The 25,350-nt window shown below is 33.8% G+C and overlaps 1 protein-coding gene and 1 long non-coding RNA gene across 5 annotated transcripts in view; one reads left to right on the plus strand and one right to left on the minus strand.

Annotated features, from left to right (window-relative positions):
• Positions 1-25,350, plus strand: part of LOC105431931 (spondin-1) — a 186,299-nt gene that overhangs the window by 98,543 nt on the left and 62,406 nt on the right. The gene's annotated exons all lie outside the window — the stretch shown is intronic.
• Positions 1,204-4,577, minus strand: LOC105431929 (uncharacterized). The gene is made up of 2 exons (XR_968345.3): positions 2,920-4,577; positions 1,204-2,541 (listed from the first exon to the last, which is right to left on the minus strand). It is a non-coding gene; the product is annotated as an uncharacterized LOC105431929 (long non-coding RNA).

The following is a 25,350-nucleotide window of genomic DNA, read 5'->3' on the forward strand; positions in this document are numbered from 1 at the left end:
GCTCAGAAAACTCGATTTTTTTCTCTCAATTGGATAAAAAGAATGAGCGATCTTGTATCGAACTTCGGATTCGACTTTCCTTCTCGTTGGTACTCTGATGAATCCTCCGGGGAAGTGATTACAGTAATGCGTCCCGTTAATATTTTTTTACGAAGGCAAAGAGAAAATAATATGAAAGTGTGGACATGAGAAGCATTTAGCATTTTTTTCGTATATATATGATATGTATAATGTCTTTATGAGGCATTATTCATCCATTTTTAATAACATTGACGATGAGATTAATTCAGCCATGATAAGAAACAACAATTCTTGTAAAATAATTAAATGTTTTTATTTTTTTCAGTTTTTCCTGCGACTCTGTTGTTTCTTTTATAATCGACAAACGTGAGCAACAATCCCTGTATTTATATTAACGTTTATATTAAATAATAAATTACATTGAGACATTTTCACATACACTGATGTAATACATCATCAATTTCCTATGTCTCTACATCATCTTTGCAATCTGATGTTTTTGCAATCACAAATTCTTTTTATTATTTCCTGCTGGCCATAGTCTGTCTTTCGCAGAAAGTGACCCGGAAGGGATTCCTTCCTGCTCGATAAGCTTGATTTTTTTTCTACCGCGAAAGGACAAACGATCATAAACCTTCTTTGTCGGACTCGTTTACTCTTCGGTTTATCTCTATCCGTTAGTCTCGCTCTCTGTCTATCGATCGATATTACTATCGAGCTTTCTTCTCAGAGCGACCACCTCCGCCTCGGCGGATTCCCACAGGAGAATTGGGTCGTTTCAAGCGAGGCTAAGGCGGCTCGTTATCCCGAAAGTCTTCCGAAGACTACGTAACGGGTAGCTCCTTCACTCGATGGAAACCTTGGTAGCACTTCCTGTCGGTAATATTTAACAATTTCTACCTATCACCGGGATTTTATAGGGACTCCAACTTTTCGCGTCGCGATAATTTTCTCTCTTTACGATTTCATCGAGCAATCGACTTTATCTCAGTCTTACGGATCGAAGAAACTTTACTTCTATTGTGGCCACCGAATCTTCTGGTGAAGAGGAAAGCACAAAGTTACGAGTCACTTGGAATTTCTTTGAAGACGATCCATTTTCATAATTATAAGTTTCTCTATGATTCTACTTTACGTTTCTGTTTTACAAATAAAACAGAAAGAAACAACATCTCGAAGAAATTGGAATAAGAAGTTGATTTTTTCACATATTTGTATACAATAAATTTTGCTACTATTTCTTCTATCTATCTATTTCTTACTGCGGTATAATTTTTAATTAATTCTTTTAATTATATTATATAATGACAAATTTAAGACGTGATACTTTCACGTGCTATAAAAACTCTTAAATGCTCTGCGAGCGTATGACATTCAGCATGTGGTTTCATGCAGGTAGATTTATTACGTTAGATTTATCATATTTTTTTAACGAATAACGCTCTCGCGAAATCTCACATAGATCCAGAGATTCGGTTGTTACCATATAATGAGCGTTATACTGTGAAACGAAAATCTTTATCTCCGCGATAACCCTGCTTTTCAGTGACGACCGTGAATGGCGAACGCATATGAAAAACATAAAGAGGATTCCATATTTACATGAATTTTGCATCTGGTGCCGGATACAGTGAGTATACAGTGGGATAAAGGCTATCTAAAAAATAAAAAAGCCATCTTCATTTCATTAATGCCTGTCCGTCGTATTTTTCTCTCGGATTAAGCCAAACACGATATTAAGAGGAATGAGTGTAAATGTCGCGAATACATATGTCGAAAGGCTTTTGTAATCATAACAAAGATTGGTATTGCTCCTTTTTTTATAAAAAGAGTTCTTAAAATGTTAATAATAATATATCGAATCCTACTTGAAACACACCTAAAATATTAACAAAGATTAATTATAGATACACAAATAATTAAAATAATTAAAATATTGAATAACGCGCATATATAATTACATACCGCTATTTAATGTTAAATGCGTAAGTATACTAATTTTACGCTTGTCCCAACTAATTGAAGCATAATTATTGAATAAAATCAAGAAAAACGATTAAACAATTAAAATAATTAAAAAACATGTTTATTATGATTTTAATATTTCAGTATTTCGTATGCTTACATTTACGCTTCTTGTTATACAGTTGTTAGTCCGATCACGACTGTTTTGCAATGCATGGGCTGTAAAATGATGATAGAGATGATCATCTCGTCATCAAAATATCCTTGGAAAGAGACGGATACACAACCTTTCCCAAATGCTGCATTACAGTTATGGTGAGTATGCAGCATGCAGCAAACAGACGAGTATCTCGAGCGGGAAATCATTTGGCAAATAGCCTCGAAGGGCGCTTTCAGTGGTAACAGAGGTGCTTTTGAGGCGAGTAATGTACAGCTGGTATGTGCAAATGGTCAAGCATTATCCATTCTCTCTTTGTTCATTGTGAGAGTCGCGTGAGGGGCAAAGATTATCCGCGTGTCAAGAATGAGGTATATATTATATCATCTAATATCTTACTAAATTTATAATTTTTTGTTAAATATAATTCTATAGAATATATCTAAATTATCAATTATCAATTATCGATAATGCGAACAGTTTTGCTGACAAATATAAAAATTTGGTCGGATACAGATCTAAAAATAATTTTGTTGAACCATCAAAATTATTATGTAGGACACTTAAACGTAACAATAATGTAAAATAATGTAAAAAAAAATTTAATCTTGCACTCAACAAAATTATTTTCAAATCTATCAATCAAATATATCTATCATATTTTCAAATCTGGCCGAATTTTTAAATTTGCCAACAAAAATATTTTTTCCATATAAAATTCGAATGACGTTTGATGAGTCAATCGAGAATCAAGATTAATTTTTTTCGATACGTACGAATACTTTACGAAAGTGCAAAACGCACATGACTTGTACACATTAAGATATGATAATTTTCATCGAATATGTATATCGCGAACTTGATTGCGAGTGAATTCAACTGCTTGATTCTACGTTGGTCGTGAACGAGTCGTCGGCACCACGTATTTCATCTTATTACTCAATTCGTAATTGTCGACGCAAACGGACGATATTCATCGCGAGGATCAAAGGGCGCCCGATAGCGCCGAGCGGCGAAGCGAGACGTCGGCAAACAGAATATGTAACTGTTGATTTTCGCGAGAGAAGAGCGAATGATGAATATTAGTCGGCTCTCCCTCTCTCGTCTCTTAGCTTATGAAATAAGTGGCGTCGAATGCGAGTTGCAACGTACGAATAAGCACATCAAAGGATAATTGGCCAGACAGCCAGGTTTATGCGGCCACGAGTTTCACAGACAGAAATGGAGATAGAGATAGAAATAGATACAGAAAGAGAGAGAGAGAGAGAGAGAGAGAGAGAGAGAGGGGGGGGAGAGCCATGATTTTTCTCTAAACGGTATTTTTCCCTTTTTCCGTATGTTTCGTTGAAAAGTAAGGTTCATCAAAGAAAACATAATTCGATATCATTACGTTTTAATGGACTGTTTATGTACACGCCTAAAATCATTACAGCGTGGCTGGTAATAATTTACTCTGCTTTCTAAAAAGTCTATGAAATTTTCTATTATATCTGTCACACGTTAAATAATCAGATAGCAATCGATTGGAAAATCAAAGTAAATTAATTTTATTCATAAAGATATCTGTAAGTGTGAATATACAGTCACGTGTTTTCTTTGTGTTCTTTTTATGAAAAATTATATTTAACCGTGAGTGTAAAATCTCGTGGTTTTACACTCATAAGGTTTGATAAAAATTGAATGTAAGTAATGCCGTTACATACAAATACAGTATAGGAATAGTTCCATGCTGTTAAAAGTAATTCGGGAAAATGCATGCAATTAGCATGTCGCTGAAAGTGCGTGTAATTTTGTAAAAAAAAGTTTTGCAAAAGGATGAGGCAACTGCTAAACAAAAATTTTGAGAAAAGCTTTCAGAACAACTTTTTAAACGCAACACCGCGCAAATGCCGCTTCGCCCTGAAATGCGTTCTCGCAATTATATGAATCGAGGTTCTGATGCAAAACGTAACGCATTTTATTTGAGCGAATAATACGAGCGAGGGTAATCGGTCCCCTTAATTGGCCGTCAAGCGAGGACGACGAAGGAGTCGGAGAATTTCTTTCTCCCGAGACGAGAAGAAGAGATGGCGAACGAGCAGTCGTTTTCTCTTCGCCAAAGTGGCCATTGTTGCCGCGATCGTTAAGCTCTGGCCAGCTTAAAGTCTCCCATGAGGATAAGACGATATCACGGCTCAGATACGTATGTCGTTCTTTTATTTCTCGTGGCTGCTGTTTACGTAACTTGCACGCCGAAAGCAGGACAAATCGCTTGCGTTCCCGCAAGGTAAAAATCGCTTGATAAATCACGACGCGCCGTCTCATTCAAGAGAGATATAGAAAGTTCATATGCTTTCTATCTTATCGTATATATTTTCAAATTATATGTATATTATAATATATATATATATATATATATATATATATATATATATATATATATAATTGTATTACGTTATTTAATAGTTTATGTACGTCAAATTTTGTGTTTACGACACAAGATAAATTATTCAATTCTTTCGTGAAAAAAGAAAATGATAGAGTGCATGTATGACAAAGATCGTAATTTCTATCTGTTGAAATAATAATGATTTGTAATAATTTAATTTGATATTAATTTGTTTATAATAGAAATTATATTTTTGAAAAATCTGTAGAGAAAGAGATTTCTGCGAATATAATCGAGAAGAATCACTGCTTTAAAATCAGAATAGTGAAAAGTTACGTAAAGTAGACGCGTCACACGCGAGGGAAGCAACGAGAAGGAGGCTGTTGTTGCCGAATTCAGAGAGCGGGTTACTCACCTCTCCTCTTCGACGTTAATTTCGTCGCTGCCCCGCCGATGCTACGGAACGAAAACGAATACCAGAGGCATGACGACGTTCAGGGAAAACGGAAAGTCGGGATACCGTGATAATTTCTCTCTCCCGCACGTCGCGCGTCTTGTCGTCTTCGACTCTTCTGAAGATTAGGTCAAACTATAAATACGAGACGCCAATCTGACCGAGTCGGAGACTGAAGTAACCACGGGACGCGAAACATCGTTCTCTGACCGTCTTGCTTAACCATGCAAGAACGTCTTTATGAATGAAGTGAAACGAGCGCAAATTTTTGATTGAATATTTCAAGTTCGAATATTTCTTAATCACACCCTTAATATCATATCATACTCTCATATATATTCTTAATAGAAAAGAAAAATCACGTATAATAATGTGAAATATTTCCAGTGGAAAAAATAAATAGTGTCTGACTGCACTATAAATACACACCGATTAGATATAAAACTATTACTGAAATTTTCTTGACCTTATTTATTAATATTATATCGTAATTAAAAATTCCTAGGATTTTTTCTTCTCAATTAGATTCGTTAATTCTAGAACTGCTATAAATTTTTTTTTTTTTAATTTAAAAATAAGGATGTTTCTCCGGAATATTTTTATTAGATAAATATTTTGAAATCCTAAAGGCATTAAATCTCATAGAGAATTTATGCGTAGCCATTAGTTTTATTGTTAATGTCGTCGAAATATTTTTGTTATGCTACGTTCCTGGAAATTATGCAACAGAGAATTTATTAGGTTTTAAACATATTTTTATATATATATAAATATATATATGTTATAGAAATATACACGAGGTAAAATATGCAGAATATAATTCAAATTTTTCGATTTTAATATCTTCTATATTTGGACAGAAATACAATGCAAATTGAATCATCGCTATCAAACGAGTTATTATACCAATTCTGCTAATTTTCTATTAAATTCAGCATTATTTGGAAAATGACAGCACGCAAGAGAAACTGGTTCTTGGCAGCCAGGAAATGGTTTTTATAGTTCATATTGCAAACGTGATACAGCAGGTTTTGTAGATAGTCTGGCCTGCGAACAAAAGGTGTCAAGTTTAGACATTCCGGCATACACATCCAAGGTAGTCATAAAGGCAGTAAATAAACAACGATGCTGGCCATATTTTACCGCAAACTACCGGCTGGTTCGTCGGTTCCGCTGGTGAAAATGAGAAAAAGCTTGCGCGCAGCCCATTTTAACCTGTTGAAATGTATTTGTACCCATTATACTTCGCGCACAATGGTTCGCAACTCTGTTTAATTCGGTAAAATTAACTTCATGGTGCATCTAAAACTACCTAATGTAGACAAAATTATTGTTATCCATAGAAAGATATGTAACCTCGTTTTGACCACTGTTATTCAATTTGAAAAGTACATGTTTTTCAGCGTATCTGTACATGCAATCTCTTCAAACAGCATCAGGATAATAAAATAATGCACACACACACACACATATAAATTTATATGTTCTTTTTTAACTATTATTAATATTTTGATCGAAGATAAAAAAAATTGCAAATCATAATTTTTTTCTTTTGTTCGATTAAATCAACGCAATCGAAAGTTTAACTATAGAAATTAAGAGAATATATTGTTTTTATATAAAATAAGATTTATTATTTATATACAATTTAAAGTTTATCAAAGTTAATTATTCTTAATAAATCGTTTTTATTGCATTAGTAGAGTAAATTAAATAATCTGATAATAAATAACGATAATAAATAATTTGATAAAATTATTGTAGCTAATTTTATAGACTATACACTGAGAAAAAAATGCTGTTAAATCAATTACAGCATTAGTCTAATTGGAAATAATTTTGTTAATTCAATGATATTATTAATGAAACGAAGATCTTGATAGTGATTCGGTCTTGTCGAGACGAGACGGGATTAACTCAAGTCTCGTCTCGGTCTCGATTTGGTCTTGAAATTTTCAGTCTAGTTTCGGTATCGGCTTGGTCTCGACAATGACAATCTCTTCTCGATCTCGGTCTCGAATCGAGACTCTCGGTCTCGATAATTATAATAAGTATTTTTTCAATTCCTTCTATGCGATTAAACTTAAATTATCCACTATTTTATTAATTAATTAAACTTTTAAATTATTTACTATTTTATTAATTTGTGTATTAATACTTTAAATAATTTTTTAACACGGAGCAATTTATGCATTTCTAAATTAAAGAAAAATGAAACAAATAAAGATTATTTATTATAGATTGACAATTATTTATTATATTTCTTATTACTTATTATTCTATATCACTGCTAAAGTATCCCTTCCGATGCACGAGCGTGGCGTAGCAGACAACACACTAATCTGTTACGCCAGAAATTCTGAGTTCGATTCCCGACAGAATCAACAAATTCAACATTATTGACTTATCGACTCTGCCTGGCCTGGTAAATCAGGCCGATAAGTTAGGAACTGCATGGATCCCGCGATCTGCAAGCAGTTTGTTTGTCATTTGTTTGTTTGTCAGTTATTTGTTATATTCATCAGTCATCTCTTGGCGCGTGTAGTTATCTAGCTTGTTCGTCTTGCTTTGGAAACAAACGAAGTTACGAAGCATTTTCTGCGTAGGACAATAATCTCCGTAATTGAATATCGTTTCTAAAAGTGAAGATTAAATTTTAAAAAATGTCTAGTTCAGAAACCGAGAGTACGGAACAATCAGTGCCTTTCCTAAAAAAATTAGGAAAGATTATTTTAATTATGTGTATGCAATTCATATTAATTTAAAATATTTACATGTTGATTATATATCTAAAACGTATTTGTAATGACATCAGTGATTTATTTTAATAGAAAATGTGTAAATAAATAATTAAATTTCTAATTCAATCTTTATCAACTAAATATAACTTACATGTATTTTCAGAAGTTAGAATACATTTCATAAAAAGGATATTCGCAATGTATATGAAAATATACAAAAAATTGTATTACATAGTATATTTACAAATTTATGTATTATATAGTATATTTGCAAATTTATACCATTCTTGTTCAAATCGGCCAAGTAAAGAAAGCTTATTTATTAAATCGTTCGAAACGTTTTTCACAATATACATAAAACAAAACATTATTTTTTTAGGCTGAAATTTTATTTTATTTTACAAAAGTTATAATCAACAAATTTTTGTAAAAAATGTTGTCAATTTTAAAATTTTAAAAATTAATATCTGATTAAATGTTATAAAGATTACAAAATTATTTACAAAGTTTACAAAATTATTTTAAAGTAGCGTACATTTCTTATCATAAAACTTGAAGATTTCTTATCATAAAACTTGAAGAAGCATTTTTGACATGTTGTATTATGCTAATATAAAATAAAAAAATCGATTTTTTTCAAAAATCTAGACCGGAAAGTATCCTTAATCATTCTTTTTCATCAATTTCGCGTATTTTAAAAATTTTTACTGTAATGTAATTCCGTTGTCAAATAAAAAAATAACAATAAAATAACAATAAAAATTTTTTCTTATTTTGTATATATTTCATGTAAACAAAGTTTCGATAAATATATATTATAAAACATTCTACTTTAACTTATATTTTCACATATAAATACCTTTTGTTCTCAATATATATGGTTATTATAAAAAAATATGTATGGGTATTATGAAACAAAAATGTTAAGCATATCAACTTCTTGTCTTATACAGCTTGTATATTTTATTATTTTTTTTGATGTTTTGTTATCAATAAAATATTGTTAAATTTTTTACATTTTTCAGTCAAATCGTAATTCTATAATTAAATAATCAGATTTTCTACGACCATTTTAAAAATAATTTTTTGAAAACTAAGAATGTTAAATCGCAAACATTTAAATTTCATATTTAACGGAATGAGAAGAATTCCACTCCATTTTAGTGTAAATTGAATTTTTATTTAAAAATATTTACCTTGAAGATCTTCTTTTACTTTTAGGTACAAACCTCGTTATCTCAAAGCGAGTTAGATGATTTGGTTGTTAACTGAATGTGCATCAAATATTTGCCTTTTAATTTTTTCGAAGATGATGTTACACATTTTTTTTTAAATTTAACAGTAAAGTTGTAATGCCAAAACGAGATTCAATAAGAACGAAAATAATGCAAAAATTCGAAAAACTCCAAAAACGCTTGAAACAAATTTTAATGGAAAATGAATAAAAAATTTCTTTTACTATTGATGGATGGACTTCCATGGCAAATAAATCATTTTACGGAATTACAGTCCATTTTGTAGACAGTAATTGGGAACTACAGTAATTTTAGATTTTATCCCTTCTAAAAGAAAACACACAGAAAAAGATATTGTTGTAGTTTTTTATACATCATTAAAATCTTTTCACATTGAAAATAAGTGTGGGAGAATAACAGTAGATAATGCAGCTGCGAATATCGTTTATGAAAGAATTGCAAGTTCTTATGAAAGAAAATGATATTCGCTTTGATGCAAAACAACAACATTTTCGTTGTTTTGCTCATATATTAAATTTAGGCGTTCAAGATATTTTGAAATGATGAAGCAGCAGGACATGACATACGATAACGAGGAAGATGAAGAAATAAAAGATGGTATAAACGAACAGACGTGTTTAATGAAACTGCGAGAAATGTTCAAACACATACGTTTGTCGGAACAATGGCAAATTAAATTACGTAATTGCTGCGAGACTACAAATGTTAAATATGTATCGTCCAATATTGCTGTTTCGACACTGTTGGAATAGTACACATGATATAAAAGCCGGATTGCATTTAAAAAATCCTCTAAATATATTTTGCGAGAATAATGTAATTTTTCCTCATTTAAAACTTAATCAAGATGACTGGTTACTTCTTGAAAAATTTTATAAATATTTTAAGGTATTAAATTTAAAACCGTCGACTTTATTAGGAGGTGATAAATATGCAACATTACCGATGATAATCGTAGGATTTAATATACTTTTAGATTCTATCGAGAAGTAAATTTTTGAACTAGACAGAAAGGTCGATAGAAGTGAAATCGACGAATGCTTACTAATTGCATTTCAAGCAGGGCGTAATAAAATGCTCAAGCATTATTCGAAGACTAATTGGATCTATTGTGCTTCATTAATTTTAGATCTACGACATAAAATCGAAACTTTTGATTTGACTATGTGGGGCAAAGAAATAAAAGCAGATTTCAATCAATAAAACAATTTTTATTATGATGAAAAATAAAATAATAACAATGATTGTACAGAAACAATTGAAACAGACGAAAATGATATATTTGTAGGAAAATGTTAGATGATAAAAGAATATATATATATATATATATATATATATATATATATATATATTGAATAAAAAGATAACAATTTTATTAAATATGAGTCCAATGAAAAATAAAAGCTCATGCGAACAGTCAAAAACAAACAGTCAAAGCAAACAGTTAAAATTTCGAAGAAACAAAGTAGGAACTGTATACTATATCATTATTAAAATTCGTCTCTAAATCAATCCAATCAATATAACAAAAAAAGCTTATCTAAACGTCCGTATAACTTGTCACTTTCCTAATAATCAATCCGTCGGAAAATATAGTCTCTTATAACATTTTGAAATCTTATTCTCGTTTTTCTTGCGTCTAACGACAACTCTTTTATTTTTTAAATTTCTTTCATCCTCTGTCTTATGTGGCTCTTTTCAGACTTAACTAAAATCGTTACGCGTGTTTATCTCGCACCGCGCGGATACACTTGCGAACGCGACCGGCAGCGATTGATTATCACTTGTCTAGAAATATTTCGATTGGCTCTGCGTCAAAATCGATCTCTTCCATTCTTCTACATATGTATTGATTCTCTGACATGAAACAAATTAAAACGCCAATTCAAGAATTCGAAATGTACATAAATGTGCATAAGAGCATTGAAAGAACATACAGTACTAAGCTGGAAACAAAATGAAGCAACACATCCTACTTTATAATAATGGCTAAGGATATTCTTGGGATTACCGTCACTTCTGTTCCAGCGGAAAGATTATTTTCCAAAGCGTCATTAGTTATCAGAAAACATAGAAATAGGTTGAACGGAACATCGGCACGCATTTTATGCTTAAATTCTTGGCTGACTTGTAGTTTTAAAAATAAAATTCAAGTATTATAATAATATATAAGTATTAATGATAAAATTAAAGTATATTGTAACATATTACTTACTGTAACATATTACAGAAATATATATACCCATAGTGTTTTTAAAAATATTATGAACATTTATAATCACATTTGTATATTATAATTATTATTATGTATAAATAGAAAATTTGTAGGTCGCCATTCCGTCAGAGACACAAGAATGATTCCGACATTTCTCCACATTCCTCGTGCCTGAATTATTATTAATAACATTATTAATGAATAATTATTATTCTCATTAGAATTAGGATTCATAGGTATTATTAATCTAATAATTTTTTTGATGAAGTCATATCTTATATATCATAAAATTCGAGAGTCTCGACGAGATTCTCGATATCGTCGAGACTCTCGACACAAAAGGTCTCGGTCTCGAATTTGGGCCTTAAGTCTCGTCTCGGGCTCGTCTCGGACTCATTTCGGGCTCGTCGCCGAGACCGAGACCAGTCTCGGTATCGTCTGAAACACTAGATCTTGATTATTAAAACAAGAGCATGATATACTGTTTCATTAATAATGTCATTAAATTAACAAAATTATTTCCAATTAGCCTATTAGTCTATTGATTCAACAGCATTTTTTTCTCAGTGTATCTCTTCTTAAATAATGTGATTTAGATCTCGCAAATCACGAATTTGAATCATGGACTTAATTCTTTGTCACTTATGATACAAATAAACAGTAAATAAGATTAAAGTGGCAAATAATCATCCTTTAAACGATAAGGACTACGATAAGAATTGATATGAGGAATTCGCTTGGAGCTTATCGCAATCTTGTCATCAAACTCGTTTCCCTGCGAGTGCAGACACGTGAGTTATTTAACAAATTAGCCATTCGACGAGGAACGTCTCTCTGCGGATTTAATATCATCCGTCTTCGTGCGCGTCGAGGACATTGCTCGAGTGACGAGTTGCTTAATGATTTATTAGCTAAGCCGTCTGGCGACCCTACGCGCAAGAAGGAACTCTGTCCCCTACTTTACTATCGAGATATACATAAACTTGATGTAACTTGTTATATAATAAATTTTAATTAGCAACATATGTGTATCTTATAAGTATCTTATATAATACATAATCTATGTTATGTATAAGGATATATGAAAAACACGCTCAAAATTGTTCATATATATATATATATATATATATACGTTCAAGTTGTCGTTTATTATTTAATGCTGTTTATTATCTATTGCTATTAAATGATTATAATAATTTTAATAATTGTTACAATTATTAATTTTGAGATTCATCCGTGCTACGACCAATGTATAACGTGATTGATATCAATTGAACAAATTATATTCGACCAAATGTACTTAACATTTTTGTCGGATTAACATAGTTTTGCCCCTTCAATTTGCACAATTCACGCAACTTTGTGAACTGAATGTTCGGATGTTCGCAACAGTTCTCACGGTAGTAGTCCACAAACGTTACTTTGACTAACAACTTTGACTAGGTATGTCATGACTGCAGAAGTAATTTTCCACAACTACGAACTGTATAATGAGAATTTGAGTTCACGTGCAACTCGTCAAGAATAGCTCGCCAGTGGATAAGAGAGCTTTATTAGAAACGCCATTTAAAAACTCTAGATACAAGAATTATTTTCTACAAAGGATGGATTAATTAAATAATGCGTTCTAATATAAGATGTTGGATGAAAAATGTTATGGATGAAAAATGAACAAATTTTATGTTATTTTTATATTGCACGATCATTAGTAACGGTGTATAATACGTTTGCGCCGCGGTATTTATGCAGCAACTTCTCAGAAGCGTCGAATCCGTGCGCAGGAGCGAGTAATGTGAAAAACAGAACGCAAGAAGTGCTATTACGTTTCTTATCTCGAGAGTACACTTGACCTCGCAAAGCTCACGCCTGTGATCTCGTGACTTTGTAAGAAAGCATGACAAATTGCAATCGCACTTTAAAACCGTCGCCAGTCGCCACAGATTTTGCCGTAGCGCCGAAAGCTACCTGCTTTTGCATAGTGGCATTACCTCTCTCTAAGCATCATCCTCTTGCCTGCCTCGAGTCTCTTAACGTGCACTTAACCGGTATGCATGTTGAAGAACTAACAACAACCGGTAGCGTGAATAGAATGAAAAAGAATGGCGATGCTGAAGAGTTCATATTCGCATGTGCATCTGACACACAATTGGGTTTTCGACTCATTGCTCTTTGTATGAAATAAATTGAAATAAATTGAAATAAAGCGTTTCATTCAAGCGCTACTTTAATAAAAATGACGGATAAATTCAGGAATAAAAGATAGACTCAGAATCGTAATTTTATAAAACTATAGTTACATCATATACAAATGAAATGTATATTTCATTTGTCGATTATACAAATGACGTAATAAAATTAAAATTCTATATTTGGTGTGGACAGATCACAAAACGTTATATAATTATTAAATACTGGACAAATGAAATATATTACAAACTTGTAAATTCATTTCTATGCAATTTGAACGTAATTACAAACGACGTTATATTATTTGCGTGAAATTGCGTAAAATGGAAAATGCAAAAAGTTTAACGTGATTGTACTGCGAGACAAATCGATTAAAACGAATATTTCGATGTTTTCACATTTTGCCGAATTATTTTTCACAAAGAGAAAATGCGCAGGATGCGCACATACCTATTCTCAGATTACAGTTTACCAGCTATAAACAAAACTCCTTTATTTGTATGAACTCCCGCGGAAGAGGCGAGGTAACAAAGCGTTCTAATCCTTCCACGCCGCTTGTTCGATGTTTGACTTTTAGCTTGAAAAGCCGCACTAACGAAGTCCTCGCGACTTCTAAACTGAGTCACGGCCTGAAGGATTCTCGTAGATGAGAAAGTGGCTTCGTCCCTCGGCGAAACAAACGAACCATGCACGAACGCTCGCTAATTCAACGACATCCGTTGCATCAGGGAAAATTTGGAAAGTTACTTTCCGGTATGTTTCCGAAAAATATTTAACGTATCAAAAACATAAAAAAATCAAATATAAAATTTCCTCAATTATTTTTAATTTTTAAAAAAAGAAACATTATTTTTAAGAAATAATATTTCAGAAAAAATGTAATTAATAACAAGTATTAAATAAAGATTTAAAAGACAGACTATTTAAAATATAATTGTATAAAAAATTTAATTATAGAAAGTGCTTCCTTTCAATAAAAGCGTTACTTCTGAAAAATTAATTTCAAAATTAATTTTCAAAATTAATTTTTCAAGTAGTAATTTAATCACTTTAGAAAATGGGATAAACTCAATTTTAGATTACGCATTGCGTATAAAAAATATTATTTGACAGCGTCAGTTTAATCTTCAACGTCCATACTTTTTATGGCAATCGTTACACGCCTAAGAGATATCGCGTATCGTTTTATATCCGCAGCGTTACAATTTAGTCTCGGAATGTCGGCTTCGGATTTCGATTTCGCTCTTCGAGAGAGACAGAGAGGGAGGGAGGAAGGGAGGAAGGAAGAGTGAGCGAGAGAGAGAAGGGGAAGGGATGGAGAGCGGAGAGAGGGAGGAGAGAAAGCGAGCGAGCGAGAGAGAGTGAGAGAGAGGGGGGAGATCTGCGGTTTTCCAGTCGGATCTATGGGACAACGCGCGATCCCGCGGGCACGTTCGGATTCTACGTTTGGATTCTGCAGTTCGCGCGCGATGCAGATTCGCGTATGTAACTCAGTTAGCTACATTGGAAATTACAGCCGGTACACGATATTACATGCACCGCTCGTGCACGCGGGTCCATTTATATTCACGCTCGCGCCGCCTCGCGAATAACTCCTATATTCCCACGTGGCGCACGGCTTCACCACGTGTGTTTGCCGCACGCGCGCTGTACACGCTGTGGGACACGACGCACGTTGCACGAACGATACGCCGATGCGCCGTGCATCGTGTCCCATGAATATCGGACGACCGATCAAGACAAATTCGCCATTTGTCGTTTCGCGTCGTGGAGATTCGCTCTCCTATCTATCGTAATGATCACGAAAAAATATGCATACTTGATGTCTGCGTCCCTCTCACAGCTCAACTCAAGATATAAAATAAATAAAAAAGATGTGATATAAAAATTACATTATATAATACATATATACACGCATGTATATCCGCAAAGATCGGGACCAAATTTATACATGTTAGTGAGATTAAATAAATAAAAGGAATAAAATTTAAACTCATGTCCCAAAATGCTTTATTAAAAAGGTATAAACACGTTCAAAGATTTACGAACAGAATTGTTTTCTACTCATTAGAGGGAATTAACTCAGAAAAATTTACACCATCTCTTGATTTTTTATATGGATTTTACCATGGATTTTATCATTTTTCTCTCTGCGAAAAAATACATCAAATTATGATGTAGATGAATATATAAAATATAATATAGAATACTTAGAAAATTTGTATTACGTGCATACATTGAGTTGAGAATTCAATTTTCATGCATATGTAACTTCTAATATAATAATATAGAAATTATACGGTTTTTCGCGAACAGTGCTCGTCTCGCTCATACATCTTTATGGATCCGCCGGCGTAACGAGGTCAAGTGTTAAAACAAGCGATTATGTTACCGACTATGACTTTCGCATGACCGAGCTGCATGGTTCTCGTGTGCATGTGCATGTGCATACGTCATGTATAGATTAAAACTTAGATAGCCCTTACCTTGCGTTACAGTGCAGAATGGAGTTAAATGTGCCGTGCATAAGTGGGTAACGTTTCCAAGGCAGGGGTGTGCAATCCCTATTCCATTTCCTCTCTTTGCGCCACCCTCTGCATTTGCTTCCTTCTGTCTTATTCCTTTCCCTGCTATCATAGCCTTTTCGTCTTTTTCTCATGCCTGCTTTGCGCTTCTATTCACTCTCATCCTCTCACTTCTACCTCGCACCTGGCTAACACCAGGACATTTTAACTACTCCTCTCCCCCCGCCCCGTCATTTTCTCGTCGCCTCTCGAATTGCTGCACATCAACGTAGCGGAGGTCGCAGCGAAGTGAAACGCTTTAAGCTCATTCCCGTCGTTTGAACTTTGGCGGCGGAAACGAGGCTTGGAAGCGAGATTTTGACGATCGTTCCGTACTTTCGTTTCCGGCGCGAGTTCGTAATCGGCTCCGGTATAATCGCGACATGCTCGTTACGCTCGATACGTATTTCAAAAATTTACCGGAAATTCTAGATAAAAAGAGTCTAAAGAGAGAAATTTATTAAAATTGTATGTTTGAAAAATGTAAGTAAAAAAGTTTTTGAAAAAGATCAGTTGAATGAATTTTCATAATTTTCTAGTTACATGAATTATTATAGCCATACTTTTTGGATATGATAATAATCATACTAAATGATATATGAAACTCGATAGAAATATGAAAATATATATAAAAATATCATATAATAATATATAAAAATTTATATGTATATATAATATATAAAAATTAATTATAATATATGATATATATATAAAAATTTCAAGCTTTTATAAGCATTTTAATTTTTGACAAGAAGTTATAATTTTAAATAGAGTTTAATATATTATAAAACATATTGTTGAAATCAGAGATAACACCATTTCCATAGTTGCATTGTCTGTTGTGTCTGTATAATGGAAATTGGATATCATGAGGCCACGCGATGTCTTTAAAATTTAAAATAATACGAGAAGTATTTACGGTATTTTCGTCGTGCAGCAGGAAGCAGAATGCAACCTTCTCAAACATTCTGAATTCGACAGATTTATGAAAACTGTACGCTTTCAGCTTTTGTTCCAGATTTTCTTGCATATTAATCGTTTGTCGCAAGTGCAAATCTCTCTCTCTCTCTCTCTCTCTCTCTCTCTCTCTCTCTCTCTCTCTCTCTCTCTCTCTCTCTCTCTCTCTCTCTCTCTCTCTCTCTCTCTCTCTCTCTCTCTCTCTCTCTCTCTCTCTCTCTCTCTCTCTCTCTCTCTCTCTCTCTCTCTCTGTCTGTCTGTCTCATTATTCGAGAATTCGTCGCGCGCGACGGCGGAAGGTAGATTATTGCATTCGCGCTTTAACACGAAGACGCAAAATTGTTCTCCTTTTGCATGTCTCTCATGTTAAAAACATGCACACATTCATTGCAATACTGAGAAAAGAATATCTCTTCGTCACACGGGTAGATTAAGTAGTTTGTGCAAGAGAGCTCGTAGAAACGCACATTTTTCTTCTTGTATTTTGCTACGTTTTTAGACTTTCGCGTATGCGAATTACAAAGTACATATTATTCCCAACCAGGACAAAAGCAAGAGCGTTTCACTTTAAAGCTCTTTTTGCTTCTTCGCAAAATTATATTTTGTAATGCATAATATTATAACACACAAAATACACACAAAAAATATATATAGATATAATTATTTTTATTACGCCGAGAAATGTAAATATTCGCAAAAGAATATTTCTACTTTGTTGCTTCCTCTCTTATTAATTTTCTCCGTAATTTTTCCTGCATTCTGCATAAAGTTCTTGTCGAGAGAGTGATTTTTTTTTTTTTATTAAGAGGATGAGTCGACTTTACTAATAGTCGCAGCGGGCTGTCACAGATAATCTTTTTTCTTGTCACCATATTGCTTTAATCGACGCGTGTGCACGACTATTTTCCGTGCAGCCGCTAGCAACATAAAAAGTGCCCCGTTTCGCTTGATTTATGCGACCGTGTCCGACGCGATCTAGTGACGCACGAATATAGAATCGACAGCGATTAATGATTGATTTCAAACAGAAGTCGCATTCGATGTTATAGATTGACGCGCGCAACAAATCGCGGCCCGATGTTGAAATACGTTCGGACGGATTTTCCCGAAAACGGCGATCGACGAAAATTCCAAAATGTTCCTCTCTCTTGAAAGTCGAATAAAATTTTCGTATCATCTGGCGATACACGGTAGGAAAAAATATATTAAATTACGGTTAAACGATTATTGAATTACTTTACATCGTAACGCGACGGTAACGTTTGCGTTTTAACTGACAGTTCAATTTATGTCGCTTTTATATTCGTGTACCACACTTTCGCGAGAATAAACTCTACAGCGTGTCATGTACACCGCAAATATGATTTCCGGAATTGTTTTAAATATTGTGCTTTTTCTTCCGTCGCAAACGCAAGAGATAATTTCATTTCCAAATAATCGTTCAGCGCCAAATGTCGGACCGTGTGCTAATAAAAAGCATCAAAATAATTTAATCTATTTCGCGGCAAAGATTACAGTATTCCGACTGCGTACAAGCGAAGTTGCAAATTATGCTTTTCCGCGGCAAAACAAGCTTTCCACAATGAAAAATTCACGTACAGCAGTGAGAGCAATGAATCGTATATTCGGCATCTAGCGCGATCTCCATTATTACCACCGCGACCGACATTTCCCGCTGGTACACGCGGTGTGGACGAAGCGGCACAATTCATTTCAGCGCGGGTATATATACGAATGCCGTTAACGGCAAATTAAAACTTTTAATGGATAACCGCGGCAGCGCGCGAGAGTTGCGATGTAATCGCATCGCCGACTGATAAACAACCGTAGCGACGAATAATCGGCGTTAACGCACCGCGATAAAATAATCCGTGATCGCGGCGCCGGAAACGAAACGTCCCCGCTAAGATTAAATAGTCGGCTACGCGAGCGCACTCTGCCAAGTGTTCGTTACAAAATATTTATCCGGCGTAATTCACCTCGGCCAACGGACGAACGTGCCGCGCAAGGGTAACTAGACGATCGCGACGCGGCACGAAATGGCGGCAAAATAGGCGCACGTGTGCGAATTTCGGAACGGTATCGATAACCGATTCCAATTACTTAGACCGCGCCGTGCTCGACGTTAATCTCGATCGCTGACGTGCGATAGCGACTACTCCAGCGAGATCTTGCAACTGCAGTTAACCCTGGTTTAATCGATTACGTAAAGAGTCAACTTAAACTTGTTCACTTTTAGGAAGTATCTAATTATAAGTTACATTGTAATCTGGAAATGCGTAAAAACTTGATTCGTTGTCATTTATTCTTATATTTTTATAGTTTAGAGATTAAATATTATTCTCTATATAAATCTCTCTCATTTTCTCCCCTGATGAATTTGAATATGATTCTTTTTCCAACTAGGCCAAAATGTTATTTATTTAAATGTCATTTATTTTCTTGTTAAATATCAGGGTAATTAACTTTTATATAAAAACTCTATTAAAAAAAATTTATTTGACATTACGCGAAGAACAAATTGGATAGAAAAAATAAGAAAAATCACGATTGTTTAATTGTTTAATATTTTATATTAAAAAGCACGATTGTAAGTTATCAAATTCAGAATTTTTTAAAAATACAATTTTGATATAATATATAAACAATATTTTGGTTCAATTTTTAATAAATAATTATTAAATATTTATTATTGATAAATATTTTATTTATTATTATTAAGAAATATTTTTTAAATTGACATTTTATAATTTGCATCTTAATTTTTAAATCTTAAATCATAATTTCTTTATTCATTCACATTTTACAATACTATCCCTTATCTTTCACAATATTTCTTACAATATTCTTATGTACTTTCAAAATTATACTAAATGATTGTTACATTAAACAATAAAGTTTTCATTACTACACATATGTATTTTAAAATAGTGTGTAATTATATTTAAATTCATAAAAATTTTAAAACTGATTGTTAAAAATATTTAAATTAGAGAAATTATTAAAGAGGCGCTATAGTATTTTCAAGAAATCAATTGTCTTTTTTTTTATTTTTCGAAAGATTGATATTAGAAGTATGCTTCTAAAAGATTTTAATGAAATTCGAAGTATTTTCAAATATAAACTATAAAGCATGTACATCTAGTAGTCTAATTGTTCTAAAACGATCTTTAACCTAACTTGAACTCTGTCTAGCTCCATGTATTTAACTACATTTTCTTCACTATAATCCATCGTGTTTGTTTCACTGACAATAAATTCACTATGGTAAACTAATAAATTCAACTGATAAATAATCGATATTGAAATTTTAAAATCGTTTTTTTCGAAATCATTTTTTCAACTGGTGGCATCTATAATTAGAACAATTTTCGATTAGCTTAAAATTTCAAAAATAATTTCACAAAATGAATAGTTTCAATTAAATAGGGATTTTTTTTAATTCTTAGTTTTTGAGAATAAGATGTATAAAGATGTTTAAAGATGTCAAATCTAATGAAATTTAAAATTTTTTTCGCTATCATTTTGTGAAAAAAATTATTAATAAAGAATTTTAAATACTATTTTAAAAAATTCTTACACTTAACTGATGTAGTTTCGAAATTTTTAAGAATTTTCATTTTCAATAATTACAACTTGAGGTCTCTACACCGCATAGACCATGTTCCTTAAACATAAGAGTCTGCAATGCTGTGCAACATCATCATATACACACATATATTTTCAAATATAAAAATTCTTAAAATATCTTTAAAGTCTCTTCAATCATTATACTAATTAACATTTTTTTAAGAGTTATTTTTTTCTAATAATTATTTTAAAAAATCCTCGAAAAAGGACTCTCTTTAGGAGTATCTCTTTAGGAAATAATTACCGCTCATAATTATTGTTAAATTATTATTCTGTATCATTTCGATAATATTAAAGCAAATTATATAAACACATTTAATAATTAATTGTCAATACATTTATAAAGCTTCATATTTTAATAGAAATTAAATAATGTGAATAATGTGAATATATCAAGAAAGTAAATTTTATCTTAATGAAATGTTGTAAAATTCCGTACCTCTCATGGATATATCGGTTCGCCACTTGTTTGCGTTGTTTTGTATTGCAGTTGTACGACCCAGTACGATTTGTGCTCACTTTATGTCGCTATATATATTCGCCTTGATCGACACATACGAAAAAAAGGAAGAAGGAGAGATTGTGTGTGTGTGTATGTGTGTGTGTGCGTGCGTGCGTGCGTGCGTGCGTGCGTGCGTGCGTGCGTGCGTGCGTGCGTGCGTGCGTGCATGCGTGCGTGCGTGCGTGCGTGCGTGTGTGTGTGTGTGTGTGTGTGTATGCGTGCGCGTTCGCGCGTGTGTGCGTGGTGTGTGGTGCGTGAGAGAGAGAGGAGGGGGAGAGAGAGAGAGAGAGAGAGAGAGAAAGAGAGAGAGAGAGAGAGAGAGAGAGAGAGAGAAGAGATCAATGAATAAAGCACAGTTATCATAATTTATTCAACTTGTTCAGCGTCCAAAACAGTTATTGAGCGCAATTTAACTGTTCGAAAATGGCGCGTACCTACGAAATTGCTGAATCGATAATCGAAAATGGCGCGTACCTATGAAATTGCTGAATCGATAGCGAAATAACAAGCGATCGTATAGTGAATTAAACTGGAAGTCAATATAATCGATTTTTCTTCTCACAAAATCCAAGTGCAATCTGTCTCTACCAATTGTATCGAATATAATAATTAAAGAGTGTAAAGTAAATTTTATATAAAAAATTAATAACTTACAGATTTTTTTTTTTTTTTCAGAAAGAGTTGTAAGTTACAAATTAATAACAAATTTATCATATCTTCTACTATTTACTAACGTTTCATGTTGTAGAATTTATTTATCTTAATTTTATTTATATAAATATATTTGTAAAAAAATGGAAATTATACGTATACAAATATTGGAAAATATTATTAATTTGACAATCTATTAAATCCTGTAATTATTCTTTGATTCTTGAAGGCTGATATTTAATCGTTGTTCATCTTAGCTCGTATTGAATTCTAGTTAAAACCAAATTCTACTTCAAAATCCGGTTGCAAAACGGCAACGCGTCTAGTCGAGCGACTATTGCGCACCATTTAGGCGTTTCGCAACGCACATTGTGGCACAATGCTGTTCGCGCGTGAATGGGGACCGGCCGGTTCGTTAGAGGCTCGTTTGTTTGCCGCGGCTCGTAACACACACACTTTCTCTCTCTCTCTCTCTCTCTCTCTCTCTCTCTCTCTCTCTCTCTCTCGCTCTCTCTCTCCCCCATGTGCCGCGAAGCCGCGGCGCAGGGCGTCGGCTTTTACTGTAATCGAGGCGTCCGGAAAATCGCGCGTCCTGTCGCGACACGACCGAGGAAGGGGGAAAGGAAGTGGAGGACGGGATATTCATAATTTATACGGCTGTACGGAAAATTAGTTATTGTTCTTAACAAATTCGACATTGTGACACGTCGTGCGTTACATGACTGTTCGCGGCGCGACGCGAAATAAACGATTAATCTGTTGATAATCTGGGTGATAACGTACGAGATCGTACAAATATTGCTATGTGAGCGCGTTTTTTCCCAACGATTCTTCTACAACCAATTGATGCACGTGGACTACACGTTTTGATACCGCATCAGGGACTATTGCGATATAAATCGCGATATCGTGTTGTGAGATCGCGGGTTATATGGCAAAATGTATCGCCTGACAGCAATAATTGATTTCAAATATTCTTATTGAAAAATAGAATAGCAATAGAATGTATCCATGTGAGATAATCTGAATAAACAGAAATTAATATATAAAGTGTTTCATTTTAAATGACGACTTCAAATCTTTCTTGAACGTTGCATTTTAAAGAAAAATGTTTTACATAAAAATTGTAGGATTTCGAGGGAGCTACATAATTACGATATTGATTTATTCGCAGATGGCGCCGTTCTCGATATTTTTTATGGTTGCCATTCTACTTTTATACGAAACATTTTTTTTTGAAAATATATTATTCAAAAGATATTTGAAGTCATCATTTAAAATGTGACACTCTGTACATACATCATATTTTCAAATTATTTCTTAATCTATTATTTCTTGTAATTGCAATTATAATTCTCTTCGAAAACGCGACGTCTAATCATGCGTGTTTATTTCAATGATATACAACGGCGTAACGTTTACCCGGCGTATCATTTGTATTTCCCGTGAGCGAAATTATTCGCGCGGTTTCTCGTCATCGATCGCTTTGTTTGATGTACGCTAATTGCTGTTTCCGATAAATTTCGCCGACAAACCGATCACCGTTTTAGATCTCGTGTTATTTGCGATATATGCTATATTCGTTTCCACCAATCGACGACGTGCCCGTTTGGTTACGCGCTCGATAATCACTCGTTTCCCGAGGAATCTAAGCGAGCGAATGTTCATTTCCTTCCTAGACGGAGCCTCGTGTTCCGTAAACCCCCTTTTCGTTACCCACCACTGGGGCAGTGGTGGTCGCACTCAATTTTGGATATTCGAAATGCCCCATTTCCGGGAAAACCTTGCCCGCTCTATCCATTTGCCGGTTCATCGATAAGGGAAAATGGATCGATATTGAGAACGTATCACACTTACGATAGTGCACGACGATAAATCGACTGCGACAAACAAAGTTTCAAATTCCGGTAGTTGAAAACACTTCTCAAACACTTTCATACGAAGAAAAGAAGCTTAACGATAACGAATGAAGCTGTATGAATGGTACTTAAATTTTAACTACTACAAATTCGCTTAACTATTATATTTAATATTGATAAATAGTATCTTTGATAATATTAAAATAAAATAAATATCGTAAAATATCATATAAAGAAATAATAAATAATGTCGAATGTAGAACGCAGGTAAATATATATAATGTGCTAAAGTGTTAAATTGCGATATTCGCCATAATTACCTATCATAATTGCAATTTGATATTATGGCGTGATATATTCACGCAACTCCAAATACATTGCGTGTCAAGATATTAAATTGCAAAATTCAACATAATTAAATAATTCCAGCGCAATCATAAACCAGATGCCCAATTAATTAACGTTAATTCAATATGCTCAGAACTGTAATCCGTGCAAACGGAATTAACGGGTGAATCTATATGTGTAATAAATTTGACTTCATAATAGAAATACAGCGTCCCAAGCCATTAGCTCTTCACTTATGCGTGTAATGAGATGCAAAAATAATAATCAATCGCTGTCTGTTTGTGACGAATAAAATAGAGACTCACTCGAATTTAAATAAAGATTTAAAAATCTACTTAAAATCTATATTTTAAAGATTATAAACAAAAATGATAATTGAAAAATTATCTTCGAAAGAATCGTCTTTCTTCATCTTTTCTCTTTATGCTAAGATATAAGATGTCCACGTGAGACGCTAAAGATGCAAGTTTAAATCGCGCAGTGTCGCGCGAAACTGGTCGTCATGCGCGAAACAACGATATCGTCACGGCGAAATTGGGTTATCCACTTTGCAGGAACACGTTCCGTCCGCTCGTGCATTTCGTACATCCGCGAGAAAAGCTTTCTCGTGCAGGTGCAGGTGCTGAGGACACGCGCCGCGCTTTAGGGGAAAAGGGGAGAAGGAAGATGCAGTGCGAGGCGCAGTTGCACGCGCGATGCACAGACGGCTCGCGGTTGCGCCAAGTTAAGACCGGCTTGTTAGGAAAGTTGTATCAACTTGGATCGTGCTACCCACGAAGAGACTTCGCTCGGGAACTCCTCGTGAACACATCGCCCCTACTTCGATCTTACTCCCACTCGCAAAATCCTCCGTAACGTCACCCGTATTCGCCAACCTTTGCCCCCTACTCCAATCCTTTAACCATGCCGACCCGCGTATGCACCTACGTGAAACACGCACGTGTGTGTGTGTGTGTGTGTGTGTGTGTGTGTGTGTGTGTGTGTGTGTGTGTGTGTATGCGGGTACAAGAGTATACAGGGCGCATGTAGATTTACCCGTATTATTAGCTGTACTATTACTAATAGTTTGGCAGGAATGGAGAGCCCCGTGTCTCATTAGGTTCGCGAGGGACACACCGATCCACTCTGCATGGACTAGCTTTAGCTTCATGCGTGAGAGATCTTATAAACTAAGGACTAACTAAGTAGTCCTTAATTGATTAAGAAATAGAGGAGAAAGAGAGGGAGATGCAAGATTACATCTATTCTGTAATGATCTGGTTACTCGACTTAAAATAGCGGTATTAAAGAATGTTGCAGAAAAAGTTCTCACGTCATAACTTAGAATACCATAAAAAATATATTATAGAAAGATATAAAACGGAATATAAGTGTGGCTTAAATCGTTGTTTATTATTAAATTTCTAAGCGATTCCCGCTGTTGTTTATTTAAAACTTGGCTGTGTACAAAAATACAGTCATGATTTATTGGCCAT

The sequence above is a fragment of the Pogonomyrmex barbatus genome, unplaced genomic scaffold, assembly GCF_055798465.1.
Source record: "Pogonomyrmex barbatus isolate J1 unplaced genomic scaffold, ASM5579846v1 scaffold1, whole genome shotgun sequence".
NCBI lineage: Eukaryota > Metazoa > Arthropoda > Insecta > Hymenoptera > Formicidae > Pogonomyrmex > Pogonomyrmex barbatus.